At 35.2% G+C, this 15973-nt stretch overlaps 1 long non-coding RNA gene across 1 annotated transcript; it reads left to right on the forward strand.

Annotated features, from left to right (window-relative positions):
- The first annotated feature begins 7057 nt into the window (after window positions 1-7057).
- Window positions 7058-7543, forward strand: LOC131611786 (uncharacterized). Its single transcript, XR_009287136.1, has 2 exons — window positions 7058-7162; window positions 7311-7543. It is a non-coding gene; the product is annotated as an uncharacterized LOC131611786 (long non-coding RNA).
- The last annotated feature ends 8430 nt before the right edge of the window (window positions 7544-15973 follow it).

Raw genomic sequence — 15973 nt, forward strand, 5'->3', positions numbered from 1 at the left:
AAAAAGGAACTCAGATTTCACGATATCGACGTCGACGACAAGGAGCTCTGAATTCATGTTGGATGGGGCTAAGATTGGAACAAGGGTTTGAGTTGCAATCGAATCTGAAATGAGTTGTTGCTTCAAATTTGGTAAAGGATTTTGAACCCTTTCACTAACAACTCGAGATTCAGCAGCAAAATCTTCATGAACGGAAATTTTCTTGATGAAATTCATTGAATCCAGATCTGGCTCCTCCTCTTCTTCAATCAATTCCTCTTCGTCATCCAAAATTAGTAATGGCTGTGTTGCGGTGGAGTTAAGCATCCCTTATGAAGAATCCCAATTAGAGTCAGTAATAGTGTCCATATCGGAGGTGAAATTTGAGGTTGAGTCAGAAGATTGAGATAGTAAATCACGTTTCACGCATACAGAGTCATCGGAAATGGGATCGAACAGAGTGAAAGAACCCAAAGAATAAGGTGGTAAAATAAATTTCATTACCTTTTTCATCATCCTTCTATTTCTGCATTTTTGTTTGTTGTTCTTAATAGATAACCGACATGATTTCTTCTTCCCTAGATATGTTGGATTTGAAATGGGTGAATGAGCTGGGTACAGTGTTGAGGGTGGTGTATGATAAATGTATGATTGTGGGGGAATTAGAGGAGTGTTCCATGGATATGAGTAATGAGTATGTGGTGAAAAGCAATGATTGAAATACAAATTTGGTGATGAAGATGCAACATGAGTGTAAGAAGGTGTAAAAATTTCCCATGGAAAAGATGGAAAGGAGGGTATGGTAGGAGTGGTGTCTATGGTGGAGTGGTATGGAAATGAAGGTGTATGATAAGGATAATCCATAGGAGGATTTGAGTACATGGATGAAAGCACCAATTGATAGGAAGATTCCTATCAAGACTATAAAATTAGGGTTTTCTAACTAAAAGGGGAAGAACATTAAAAGTAAAGGAAATTAAAATAAAAGATAACTTTGATTTCTTTGATTGATTTGTAATGTGTCAATGACACTACATATATAATGTTACTAATGGGCCAATAACTAAAATGCCCAAATACTAGTGGAAACCCAATTCAATAACAATTGAACTAAAATACCAACTAATATAAAACCTTAAGTTAATAATTCTAATTAAACTAAAAATATTAAAATATAACTAAATACTCTCTATCATGACATGTTGTCTTAGAGGGAGAGAGATACTTGTAAACACTTCGACATCTAAATAAGGAACTATCGTGCAAGAAATTTATGGTAATGCTAAACCCACTAAAGAATCACTTCTTATAAGACTCTTTTTATTTAGGGGAAGAATCAACCCACTTGATTGAGATGTCATCCATGCCTATATTGAGGATAATAATGTGGAAGACCCCGATCACTTAGAACAATTCCTAAAACAACAAGGAAGAGGAAATTGGCATGTGGGTGCCTCAAATTCTTTAGTCAATGAAGAAACAATTTATTCTTTGAGAAAGAGAAAGATGAGAGATGTCACGAGGACCCCATGAGGAAAGTGAGTATGGTGGTCCCCACCCATGTGGGTGCCTCAATTTCTTTAGTCAATGAAGAAACAAAGATGACGTGGAGGGAGGAAAATTCAGCCAGATTAGTGGGCCAAGGTGAGAATGTGTTTTTTTAACAAAGTGGGCCATGTGGATATACTTACTCCTACATCATTGGGCAAAGGTGGACACGCTGACCAAAAAGAGGAGAGTTTGGCAAATTCATGCATGCATGGGCGAAACAACTCCAACAGAAAAATCTCTAAACCTCCAAAGATTTATGCGGTGCCGATAAGGAAAGCACTCAAGCACACCAAGATAAAAGACACAAACAGCAAAGGGAAACAAGGCTTATGTTTTGATGACCATTGCAAGAGGATTAAAAATTGCAAAAAATCTAGAAAGAAAATAAGAGAGGTTTTAGACCTAGGGGAGCAAACTCAACATTTCATTTACCCAGTGGGAGTTCGAATGCAAAATGGGAAGGAGCCAGTGGGTGAACATCATGGAGAAGCTCATCATTCCAATAAGAAAAGTCTTTTCTTAAAGCCGAATTTTTTGTCCGGAGGATTACCTTTAACTTGTGACTCTATCTCTAGTGCCGACATATCAAATTGCAACAGAAGAATTTCCAATGGAGTGTTGATTAAGGCGGCAGAGGGGCTGTGGAATTCTATGGTCAAGCTAGGCATTAAGAACATTTCAGACAGTTTTGATCCAATTGTAAAACTAAAGGAGATGGAAGTAAGAGATACCAAAGGGGGAGAGGAATTGAAGGGGACTAAAAACCAACCTATCCAATGATTATTTTCTCTCTAAACTTAAGAGGAGGAGGAAGTCGGGCCAAGAGGAAGAAAGTAGGCTACCACATACAAAAAGGAGACGTTGATATTTGTTTTATACAAGAGACGAAACTAAGTGGTTTGGAGAGTAATGTTGTGAAAGAATTGTGGGGTGATAATCAAGTGGAGTGGTCTTATTTGGATGCTAATGGTGCGTCGGGAGGCATCCTCACTATGTGGAAGAAGGATTTCCTCAAGCTTGTCTTTAGTTTTCGTGGTGAGGGCTTCTTAGGCCTTTATACGGAAAAGGAAGGTAAACTCATTTACTTTGTGAATGTCTATGCTTCTTGTGATTTGAACGCGAGGAAGAGATCGTGGGAGAGGATTTGTGAGTTCAAAAACAGTAACATTAGAGGCTCGTGGTGTATAGGAGGAGATTTTAATTCTATTACTTCGGTAGAAGAAAGAATCGGGAGTTCAAGTCATAACTATAGGAGGGAGATAATGGTTTTTAAAGAATTCATAGAGGAAATGGAGTTGGTGGATCTTCCTACTATAGGAGGCAAGTTCACTTGGATTAGAAGTAATGGAAAGTCTATGAGTAGGATTGATAGATTTCTTCTATCGGATTGTTTCGTTGAGGATTGGAAGGTGGAGGGACAATACATAGGTGAGAGGGATGTGTCCGATCACACGCCCATTTGGTTGAAAGACAATAGAAAGAATTGGGGTCCCAAACCTTTCAAGTTCAATAATATGTGGTTCAAACATGAAGATTTTGACACCTTTGTGAAGGAGGAATGGGAGAAGTTAGTTGTTAAAGGAAGAGGCGATTATTGCTTGGTCGAAAAGTTGAAAACTCTTAAAAACCGGATTGTTTGGTGGAACAAGAGTGTCTATGGGTGGATTGATCTCAAAATCAATAGTGATGTGAGGGAGATGCACTCTTTAGATAACATGTTTGTTCATTTTGCAGGTAACGTTCCGGATGACGTAGTTGCAAAAAGATTTAAAGTAGCGGAGGATTTTTGGGACAACATTAATAAGCGTGAAGGCTTTCTTAGATTAAAGTCGAGACAACTTTGGCTTTCCGAAGGTGACGACAACACCCGTTTTTTTCACAATTCTTTAAAGGAAAGGAGAAGAAGGAATGCCATTTGTTCTATTGAAGCTACGGAGGGAAGGTTAGAGGGGGTTGATGAAATTAAAGAGCACACATTCAAGCACTTTGAGAAGTTGTTTAAAGAAGATTGTTTGTTAAGACCAGAACTTAGAGGGATCAATCTAAACACTTTGTCTTCGGATGAAGCTTCGGCTTTAGAGAGACCGTTTGAAGAAGATGAAGTGAAGGAAGCTATTTGGTCTTGTGATGGCAACAAGAGTCCGGGGCCGGATGGTTTTTCTTTGGAGTTCTACAAAAGGAATTGGAACATCATTAAAGAAGACTTTATGAAGTGTTGCAACGATTTTTATCACAAAGGTACCCTTGTTAAATCCATTACCTCTTCTTTTCTTGCTTTAATTCCTAAGAAGAAGAATCCGCAAGACTTGTTTGAATATCGTCCCATTTGCTTAGTGGGGAGTATTTACAAGATCATTGCAAAGATGCTAGCGGCTAGAATGAGATGTGTGGTGGATAAATTGGTATCCAACAACCAAACCGCTTTTGTTCCGGGTAGAAGTATGATGGATGGAGTGCTAATGGTTAATGAAATTCTTGATTGGGCGAAGAGGAAGAAGAAGGGGTGTTTACTCCTTAAAGTGGACTTCGAAAAGACATATGACTCAATATCTTGGAATTATTTAAGGTGGATTTTGGTGAAAATGGGTTTTGGCAAAAGATGGATGAAATGGATGGAAGCTAGTATCTTTACCAATTACATGTCCGTGATGGTAAATGGAAGTGCAACGAGAGAATTCAAGGTTCAAAGAGGTTTGCGTCAAGGAGATCCTATGTCTCCCTTCTTGTTTGTTCTTGCTATGGAAGGATTGACGACTTTAACTAAAAAATCCGTGGAGGTGGGTGACTTTAAACCTTTCAAGTACGGGGTCGATGACTTTGTGGACATTCTTCAATTCGCGGATGATACCATCATTCTAGGAGAACCTACCTTTGACAACCTTTGGAGTTTAAAAGTGTTATTGAGAGGTTTTGAATTGGTATCCGGTTTGAAAATCAATTTCCATAAAAGTAACTTGTATTGGAAGCACATTGGAGATTGGTTTTTTAATTCGGCAACCACCTTTCTTGCATGTAGAAAAGGTTGTTTCCCCTTTAAATTCCTTGGTATTTGGGTGGGTGAAGGTGCACACAAGAAGAAGGTGTGGCAAGAGGTGATAGACAACATTAATACAAGACTTTCTAAATGGAGAGGAAGAAACATATCCATTGGTGGGAGGGTACTCTTATTGGCTCCGTGCTTAATGCTATTCCTATCTTTACTCTTTCGTTTTACAAAGCGCCGAGTAAAATCATTCAAGCCATAAGAAGCCTCCTTAGCAACTTTTTGTGGTGCGGGAATTCTAAATCTAGATGTATACATTGGGTGAAGTGGGAGAATGTGTGCAAGCCTAAAGAGAAAGGAGGTTTAGGAATTAGATATGTGGGAGAAATGAACAAATCCCTTCTTCTTAAATGGAAGTGGAGAATTTTAAAGGAAGATAATGCAATTTGGAGCAAATTCTTACTCTTGAGATACCATAACCCTAAGAGTAAAGTGTTGGCTTCAAGCAAGGATCTTTTAAATGGGGATGATTCTCGTTGGTGGAGAGACATAGTTCTTAATAACTTCAAAGAGGACGATTTGGACCAAGGATTTAATGAATGGATTAAATGTGAGTTTAAGCAAGGAAACAATATTCTCTTTTGGTATAGTTGTTGGGTGGATGAACATCCGCTTAGAGTCACTTTTCCGTTCTTGTTTGCTAGAACTACCAATAACCTTTGCTCGGTGAGTGATATCTACTCTTCTAACCAAGGTGAGATCACTTGGAAATTAGAAGACATTTTTGGGGCGGATGTGTTGAATTCTTCGGTTCCGATGGCTTCTTATACCACCACCTCCGCTTCGGACTTGATTGTTGGTGAGGAGCTTAGGGATTTGAAAATGATTCTTCAAGGGAAGGCGCCAGACTTGTTGGCTTCGGATGATTTCCATTGGAAGTTATCTTCCAACGGGATCTTTTCGGTTTCTAGTGTGTCGCATTTGGTCTCAAATGCAAAGGAGTTAGCTTGGACAACCACAACCACTAAGTTGTTGGAAGTCATTTGGAAGACCAACATTCCGGAAAAGATAAAGATTTTTGCTTGGAGATTCTTTATCAATAGGTTACCTCTAAAAAACCAACTCGTCAATAGAGGTGTGTCTCTTTCTTCCATTGATTGCGTTTTTTGTCAAAATCACCCGGAAACGTTGGATCATCTTTTTTTCCATTGCCAAGTTACAAAGGCGGTATGGGTTAAAATTTATTTGTGGTTGGGGAATGATTTGAAGCTTTCTTTGGAGGAGTTCAAGAGTTTTGGGAGTATCCAACAAAAGGTGAAAAACACCAACATTAAAGTTGTTCTAAATTCTATTTGGATAGCATTAATTTGGTGCCTTTGGAATATGAGGAATAATATGGTTTTTGAAGATGGAACTTTTAGCTTCGAAGAGGTGATATCAAACATTATGTTTTTCTCTTGGAGATGGGCTAGCAACAAAGAGCTCCCTAGTAGGATAAACTTTTATGATTGGTATAAATTTCCTTTACTTTGTATCAAAACAATCTAGTGTTTCTTCGATGTAAGGGTTGCACCCCTAGTGCGATATCTTATAATCAATTGCTTATTAAAAAAAAAAGAAAGTTATTAATTTATTGATAAATTAATAATTATTAATTTAAAGAGTTTTTTAGGATATATATACTGTACATACCAAACAAAAAGATAAATTAGTCTATGGCTCTTAGAATTATGTTGCAGCGAACTTTGGGACTCAACGTAAATTAGTAACTACTGTGTTCATATGCATTGAAAATCAATAATGATTTTTGAAATACAGTAAATATAAACAAGAGGAACAAATGTGTTCATTGTATTCTTAAAAGAAAATAGACAATTATTGAATCATATTTCAATAGAGTGTAATATATTTTTTTCAGTTTCTATGAATTATTAATTTATGATTTTTTTGGGACCGAAAATTATAAAAAAAATTCCCAAAAAATTATTATCTTATTATTATATCGAGGTTTTCAATTTTTTATATTGACCAAAGTCGGGACAGAATAAATTTATTATTTTAGAGAATTTATTAATTTACCAAATTTTAATATAAAGAGTTTCTACTATACTCCAGTAAAAACCATTCAATGTATTTGAACTAAACAAATACGATGTGTGAGTGTGACTTTTTATCTAAAATAATAATAATTTATGTAGCAATTAATTTTTTGATGATAGTTGAGACGTTTAACAAGAAAATGGAGATCTATACACTTGTAGTAATCCTATTGTCACTTTTCCATATATCAAATAAATTGCATGATTTATAATATATGCCTCTGTCTTTTTCAATCTTCTTTCCCTACTTTTTGAGTATTTATATTATATGTATATTTCAAATTGGTATATAGAGTAGTCGTGCAGTAGATGAGTTAAATTATTAGGATATATATATTAAATTATTATTTAATACATAAATAAAAAATACGATTCAATTCTGAAAGTTTTTAGCAAATGAGTACTATATAAAGAACTTGAACATTGTTATGCATATTGCAAAAACAAAAGAAAATAAAGTTGAAAGAAAATCTTCACACAAAAATGATAAAGCTCATTTGCCAATATCTTCTATTGGGACTTTTTTGCATTGCGTTTATCATGACTTCAGGTATTAATAAGAGTTTTTTGTTTTTAAAGAAAAATATTCTATAATTAATTTTTCATGTATGTTAGTTTTTGTTCATCATTGTTAACATGTAAACCTATAGTATAAAGGTGTTTTTTGTTAATTTGTGAATTTAATTTTTTTGAAGCAGGAGCAACTCCGGATTTCAACAGTCCAAGTTATGCTTGCCTTGGGGTATGTGATGATATGAATATCTGTATCAAAACATGCATGAACTTGCACTATCGTACTGGAGTTTGTATTAATCCAAAAGTATGTTGTTGTACAATGTAGAATTATGTAATCAAAACCAAGTCTCAAATAAATAGAATCAATGGGAAGCTAAGATAAATAAGCAATTATGCAATAATAAATTGGGAGAAAGAGTTGTTTCTATTTGAATATTGTTGGATAAATTTAAATGCAGTTTTGGAAAGCCAAAAGACAGATTCTCTAGGGCAGACAAACTTTCATAGGAAATAGTTAATCATTAAATGTTATGTCTATTTATGTTTCCCTGGTCTCTATATAAAGACCCTCTCTTTGTAACCTAATTTTTAACTTTTGCAACAAATCCTTTGCAAGTCAATATATATCACAAGAGAGTAGTTTGATCTGTTACCTTCAAATTGGTATCAGAGCGCATGGCAAACATGATGAACCAGATGCCATTGCCCCAACTGTCAAAATCAAACTATGAGAACTGGAGCATCCAGATGAAGGCGCTGCTTGGATCGTTAGATGTGTGGGAGGTTGTAGAAGAAGGGTTTGAAGAACCAGAAACCACGACGGGAAATACAGCAGCCCAGAACAAGGCGTTGAAAGAGACGCGGTCGAAAGACAAAACGGCATTATACATGTTGTTTAGAGCAGTAGACGAATCTGGTTTTGAGAAGATTGCTGGTTCAACTACTTCGAAGCACGCGTGGGATACACTAGAGACGGTATTCAGAGGAGCAAATAGAGTCAAGCAAGTTCGTTTGCAAACTCTTCGAGGAGAATTAGAAAGGATGAAGATGAAGGAGACGGAGCCCGTGTCGGACTACATCACGCGTGTGCAAACAGTTGTAAATCAACTGAAACGAAATGGAGAAGCAATGACCGATGCTCGAGTTGTCGAAGAGATTTTAAGATCTTTGACTGAAAAATTCGAAAATATAGTATGTGCAATAGAGGAGTCGAAGGACCTTGCGACAATCACTGTCGAAGAAGTAGCTGGTTCACTTGAGGCACACGAACAACACAAAATACAAAAGAAGGAGGAGACACTTGATAATGCAGAACAAACAAAGGAATCCACTAGAGATGAAAGGGCACTTTTATCTCAAAACTGGCGTGGTCGAGGACGTGGTCATAGAGGTCGAGATGGTGGTCGAAGCTATCAGAACAACAATTTCGAAAGAGGACAGGCAAGTCAACAAAATTGGCGTGGTCGAGGACGTGGTCATAGAGGTGGCAGGTCAAACTCCAACATCGAATGCTACAAATGCAATAAACATGGACATTTTGCGAAGGATTGCAACTCATACAGTTGCTACAATTGTGGAAAAGGGGGACACCTTGCCAAAGACTGTCGATTCAGGAGGAAAGTCGAAGAGACAACAAATTTCGCACTAGAAACAGAATCAAACGAAGGATTCCTATTAATGACTCAAAAGGAGACAAACACAGAAGATGACACTATATGGTACCTTGACTCAGGAGCAAGTAATCATATGTGTGGTCACAAACATCTATTCAAAGAAATAAAGAAAATTGAAGATGGTCATGTATCTTTTGGAGATGCGTCGAAGGTAAAGGTCGAAGGCAAAGGAACAATTTGTTATTTGCAGAAAGACGACGTACCTGGAAAAATACAAGATGTTTATTATGTACCAGATCTAAAAGCAAATATTCTAAGTCTGGGGCAACTTACAGAGAAGGGATATTCGATATTTATGAAGGATCGAATACTGCATTTGAAGGATAAATCAGGGCACCAAATTGCTCAAGTTGAGATGGGAAGGAATCGAATGTACAAGCTGAATCTGAGAAGCGATCGAGAAAAATGTTTGAAAATCGACACTGAAGACCAAGCAACTCTGTGGCATCTACATTTTGGTCACTTACATCATGTTGGGTTAAAGAGATTAGCGGGAAGAAACATGGTACCTGGATTGCCTAACATGGAGTTTGAAGGAAAATTTTGTGAAAATTGTGTTTTTGGCAAACAGACGAGAACTTCTTTTCAAAAGAAGGCAGAATATCATGCTAAGCACATCCTTGAATTAATTCACACTGATATCTGTGGACCAATCACTCCAGAATCCTTTAGTGGCAAGAAGTATTTCATTTCCTTCATCGATGATTTCTCAAGAAAGACTTGGGTCTACTTCCTGAGAGAAAAATCTGAAGCATTCGAAGCATTCAAAGGGTTCAAGGTAATGGTTGAAAAATCGACTGATCGACACATCAAAGCACTTCGTTCTGACAGAGGAGGAGAATATACTTCGACAGCTTTCATGAAGTATTGCGAGGAGCAGGGTATAAGGAGATTTCTAACTGCAGCATACTCACCTCAACAAAATGGGGTTGCTGAAAGGAAAAATCGAACAGTCCTTGACATGGTTCGTTCAATGCTCAAAAGTAAGAACATGTCGAAGGAATTTTGGGCAGAAGCTGTGCAATGTTCAATCTACGTTCAAAATAGATGTCCGCATTCAAAGTTGGGAGATCGAACACCACAAGAAGCGTGGAGTGGACATAAACCGACTGTATCTCATTTTAAAGTATTTGGTAGTGTTGCTTATGCACATGTACCAGATCAACGAAGAACGAAGCTTGAAGACAAGAGTCAAAAATATATATTAATTGGGTATGATGAGAAAACAAAAGGATACAGGTTATTCGACCCCATAAACAAAAAGGTGGTAGTAAGTAGAGATGTTCAAGTGAATGAAGCAAGTAGGTGGGACTGGAACAATTCGACAGAAGACATAGTCGAAACTAAAGAACCCTCAGTCGGTATACCAACAACCCAAAATCAATTGCCATGGTTTGAATACTCTGACAGTGAAGACGAATCCTCACAGCCCAGAATGAGAAACTTGCAAGAGTTGTATGATAATACAGAAGAAGTACATCTTGTGTGTCTACTGGCAGATTCTGAAAACATTAGTTTCGAAGAAGCATGGAGAGATGAGAAGTGGAAGAATGCCATGGATGAAGAAATTAAAGCTATCGAACACAACAAAAGGAAGTCGAACCATTAGTGTGAAGTGGGTGTTTAAGAAAAAGATGAATGCTCAAGGAAAAGTCGAAAGGAATAGATTATGACGAAGTATTCGCACCAGTTGCAAGAATGGAGACAATTCGACTGCTGATTTCTCAAGCTGCTCAGCTCAAATGGCCAATATTTCAAATGGATGTCAAATCAGCATTTTTTAATGGTGTGCTCGAAGAAGAAGTCTATGTCGGACAACCACCAGGATACATGAAAGACGGAAGCGAAGGAAAAGTGCTAAGACTCAAGAAAGCACTTTATGGATTAAAGCAGGCACCTCGTGCATGGAATACACGTATTGATACTTACTTCAAAAGGAATGGTTTCCAACAATGTCCTTATGAACATGCCCTATATGTAAAGAAGTATAAAGGAGATATACTGCTCGTTGCACTCTATGTCGACGACTTGATTTTCCTGGGCAACAGTGATCAAATGATCGAAGAATTCAAAGGTCGAATGACACGAGAATTTGAAATGACAGACTTAGGTCGAATGAGCTTCTTTCTTGGTCTGGAAGTTCGACAAGAAGAAACTGGAATTTTTGTCTCACAAGAAAAATATGCAAAGGACATTCTGAAGAGGTTCAAAATGGAAGGTTGCAATCCAATCTCGACACCAATGGAGCCAGGAGCCAAGCTTTCAAAATTTGATGGGGGGGGGGGGGGAACGTGTCGAAGCAAACAAATTTCGAAGCTTGGTCGGAAGTCTTCGATATCTCACATGTACTAGACCAGATCTTTCTCTAAGTGTCGGAATCTTGAGTCGATTTATGGAAGAACCAGTTCACTCACACTGGAAAGCTTTGAAGAGAATTCTTCGTTATATCCAAGGAACTGTGTCGCTTGGAATGTTTTACTCAAAAGCAGAAGATTACAAGCTAACAGGTTACTCCGACAGCGATTGGTGTGGAGATATAGACGATCGAAAAAGTACATCAGGATATGTGTTCTTTATGGGAAACACTGCTTTCACATGGCTCTCAAGGAAGCAACCAATTGTAACACTGTCAACATGCGAAGCAGAATACGTGGCTGCATCATGGTGTGTATGCCATGCTATATGGCTTAGAAGATTGTTATGTGAGTTAGAGCAGAAGCAGGAAAATGCAACCATAGTACAAGTCGACAACAAATCAACAATCGAACTGGCGAAGAATCCAGTGAATCATGAAAGAAGTAAACACATCGACGTACGTTTTCATTTCATTCGAGAACATGTGAAAAATGGAAGCGTCGAACTGAAGCATGTGGCAAGCAAGGATCAAGCTGCAGATATTTTCACAAAACCATTGTCGAAGGAGATATTCGACAGAGGCAAGATAATGTTGGGATTAATTGACCGAAGGAGCATTTAATTTATGGGGGAGTTTTGTTGGATAAATTTAAATGCAGTCTTGGAAAGCCAAAAGACAGATTCTCTAGGGCAGACAAACTTTCATAGGAAATAGTTAATCATTAAATGTTATGTCTATTTATGTTTCCCTGGTCTCTATATAAAGACCCTCTCTTTGTAACCTAATTTTTAACTTTTGTAACAAATCCTTTGCAAGTCAATATATATCAGAAGAGAGTAGTTTGATCTGTTACCTTCAAATATTATGTATTGTACTAGTAGTAAATAAGAGTTAATTTGCATGTCTCTAAAAGTGAAATATCAATGAAGTGATCGACATATGAGAGTTTGAGTTTGTAATCAGATTAGAACGAGTATCTACAAATAATTTTATTGAGAATTAAATAGTCTTCTATATATAATTTTTCAATATTAGAAAAAAGAGTGTTTAATAGCAATTACTCTCTATAAAAAAATATATAGTGAAACACGAAATCAATAGAATTTTTTTTAAAAGGGCCATCTTCCTTTTAATAAAGCTTCAAAAGGTTTTTGGTGTAGCATATTTTACAAAAGAGTATATTTGATACTTCCAGTAAGATATTGTGATGTGAAGTACAATGGGGGAGCTAGGTTATGTTAGAGATATATTAGCTATATCATAGAGAGCATGATTCTAAAATACGGTTGTGGATATGATGGCAGGTATTGGAATAGTAGTCATTGCGGTTGTTGCGATGCAAATTGCGGCCGTTGCAATGTGAATTTTTATAAGAAAGTGTTTGAAATACAAAATTAGAAAATACTTAATGTTGTTTTCTTATTACATAAGTAAATTGAGTTTTAGGATTCTAATATTTTGATTCACTACAACAAAAATTACTTCTGGCAACAATGCAAAACCACAGCCTAAAGTACAATAACTGCATCCAAAGGCTTTAGGGGTCGGTTTATTGGAATAAACGGCCGTCGCCTATTCGTTTAGAGTGCGGTTTTTTTTATTTTTACCCACGAATTCAAAATACCATCGCCTGAAACATCAAAAGTCCGCGGTTTTTTATTTTTACCCACGAATTCAAAATACTGTCGCCTGAAACATCAAAAGTCCGCAGTTTTAGTTATAGTTTTAAGCCGCAGTTTTTTAGTAACACAAAATAACCGTCCCCAAAACAAGAAAATGCAACCATTAGTAAGAAGCAACAAATGAAAACCGTAGCTAGTGTACGTTTCATTTAAACGAACCGCGCCTTAAACTTAGGAAAAGTCCACGGTTTTTCAATAAGCAACATATAAAACTCGTTGCCTATGAATTGAAAAAAGAATGATAAATCTGTTTACAGTGATTTCTTGTAAGCAACTGCTAGTCCTCCAAATTTTATATGTTTGATAACTTACAGTATCGACAAGATTGACATAGGACATATACCGAAGTGATGCTATCTTTATGATTAGATTCATATTTTGAATTTACCTTGTTTGACAAAGGTATTCAAGGTTTTTTTAAAAGGTATATATATATATATATATATATATATATATATATATATATATATATATATATAAAAAGTAAAAAATGATCTCGACTACGAACTCTGAATGAGCAAAATGAAAAGGTTTTAAGTTTTAAAGTTTACACGAAAGCAAAAGACATGTAAAAAGAAGCAAAAACTTAAAGACTTAAATTGAAATATAAAATTACTTGACAGAGATATGTAAATGATTTGTATAGATAAAGTGAAAATAATATTGAAAATGAAACTGGTGTTACACGTACATTCTCAACAAATCATTTCTCTGACGCTTGATACTTGAGTATTTTTTGAGTGATTTTGTACAAATTGAACACCCCTGAATCCTAACACTAAGATCCCTATTTATATTAATTTGACCCTAACGGTCTCTTTACAGAAATATGCCACGTTCGACGTTTTGAATGCTTTGATCTTCTAAAGCTTCCACGCGTCCTTCTGGTTAAACAAATTACTTTCAAATTCAAATCTTTCCCACCCGAAGTTTCAAAATGCAACCAATGTGACCGTTGAAGTGCTTTTCTCCAAAATGTCTAAAAATATTCTAAGTCTTTTTATTCTTTCGACCTCGAAGTTACTTAATTTAGGTTCCACTTCGATTTAATAAGACATCCTTTATTAAAAAGGACTAACAAATGGTCTTAGAAACCATTTCTAATATTTCTCTTCGAAACATAATATTAAAGCACCATTCGAAACATAATATTAAAGCACCATTTATTTCTTTGTCGAAATCTCCAACTAACAAAATCTTGCAACTTCTACATTGAAATTTAAAATTGAAGATATAATTAGTAAATAATTTCCTATTAATTTATATGGTGATACAATTCTGCCATAAACCTTCATTTTATTCTAATAGATTATAAGCCAATATTATTAATTAAATTACCAGAAACACATGTATAAATTGATCAAAACATATCAATATGAAGTATTCATAAGATGAAGTATAATAAACTCTTTGAAATATTAAAATAAATATTTTCAAAATAAATCCAAATTCTTTGAAATGTAATAAACAAATTACTTGACTTGTGTAACTCCATAAAACAAAACATAATTATTCATGTTTGAATCAATGACGGTATTCATCATATTGAAGATCGTCATCTGGATCATATTGAAAAACGTCATCTTGATCATAATGAAGATCGTCATCATCTTGGAGATCTTCGTCATCTAGAAGATCTTCATCTTGAGGATCATCTTCTATGTAACCAGTAATTATAAAGAAAAAAAATTTTAAATTAATATAAACACTAAAAAGATCACCCTTTTAAAACCAATGACAACAAAGAAGCAAAATTATTTCTAGGGGACAACTTCTCTACCCATCACAATAAGTTGGGTAGTATACCTCCAATCAATCACATGAATCCATCTCAGTTAACACATTTAATTAAATATTAAAATACTATAAATATTTGTTATTTTCAAAGTATTTTACAAAGGAGGTAACCTTACCCAACTTTTTGAGTTGGGTAGATAAGAATTCACCTTATTTCTATTCAAAGTGCAATAATTTACTAGACATGCATTGAGCATAATTAATCACACTTTTAAACATCATTAATTACAAATCTGTAAGTATTTCAAAGTATAGCCATGATGTCCGTTATATCCATTATAAGTTTGCAAATTATTTTCATACATATATATATATATATATATATATATATATATATATATATATATATATATGGTTCTAACTATGTTAACCTTGTCCATTATGTTCATTGTATCAAACTAATAGAACCGTTATAGATATATTAAATCTATAAGAGGTCCTAACTATGTTAACCTTGTCATAGGTATCATGCAAGTAGATTTCGTTGAGCCAACTCATGATATACAATATCTTGAGAAAACTTTCATGTTCCAAAAGCTTAAAGCGCGATTGAACTCAAATCTTTATGAAATTTAGACATAAATTTTATCCATCAAAACATTAAAGAAATAGTAACTCAAAATTTAATAAAATAAATGCTGATTTTAATTAATATCTGTAGTACCTTTTGATGAATAGGAGCATAGGTTGATGTCGATGAGCGTGGTGTTGGAATATTATCATTTTGCAAAAGTTTTCTCATCTTATCATCTACTTCTTGTTCAATTAAATGTGGATTTTGTTTCATATACATGCTTTTCAAAAGTGCCTCCATTGCTCCCATCTTTTGTGTTGTGGCTGAAAACCAATATATTGCTCTTTCATTAAAGAAATTTCTTCATTTTTTTCAACAATGATGGTGTAAAAGTTCTTCCATAACATGTCACTCTACCGGACATTTCTTTTTCAAACATTGATTGAAATGTTTGTGTTCCAACTTCAATTGAATTTTCAATATTATCTTGAATTTTATCCTATTACATCAAACTATTAGTTTTGAACAAAGTTAAAAAATATCATGTTCAACTAAAATGGATATTATAATTTATCTTACAATTGCGAATTGGGTTTCCTCATCCACTTGTTTTCCCTTGCGACTTTTTCGAGTTTCAATAAACATCTCAGCTTGAGTAACTTCCTGTCCATCCTTGTTTTCCCACTATATTATTATTCATATATTAAAAAACAAATACTACTTAATAAAATATTGAAAAAACACATTATTCTATTGAGAATCACACACAAATACCATACAATTTTTGCACAAATTCTAGCAAAACTTGTCAATCCTACGCGAT

This window comes from Vicia villosa, linkage group LG6 (assembly GCF_029867415.1).
Source record: "Vicia villosa cultivar HV-30 ecotype Madison, WI linkage group LG6, Vvil1.0, whole genome shotgun sequence".
Classification (NCBI taxonomy): domain Eukaryota; kingdom Viridiplantae; phylum Streptophyta; class Magnoliopsida; order Fabales; family Fabaceae; genus Vicia; species Vicia villosa.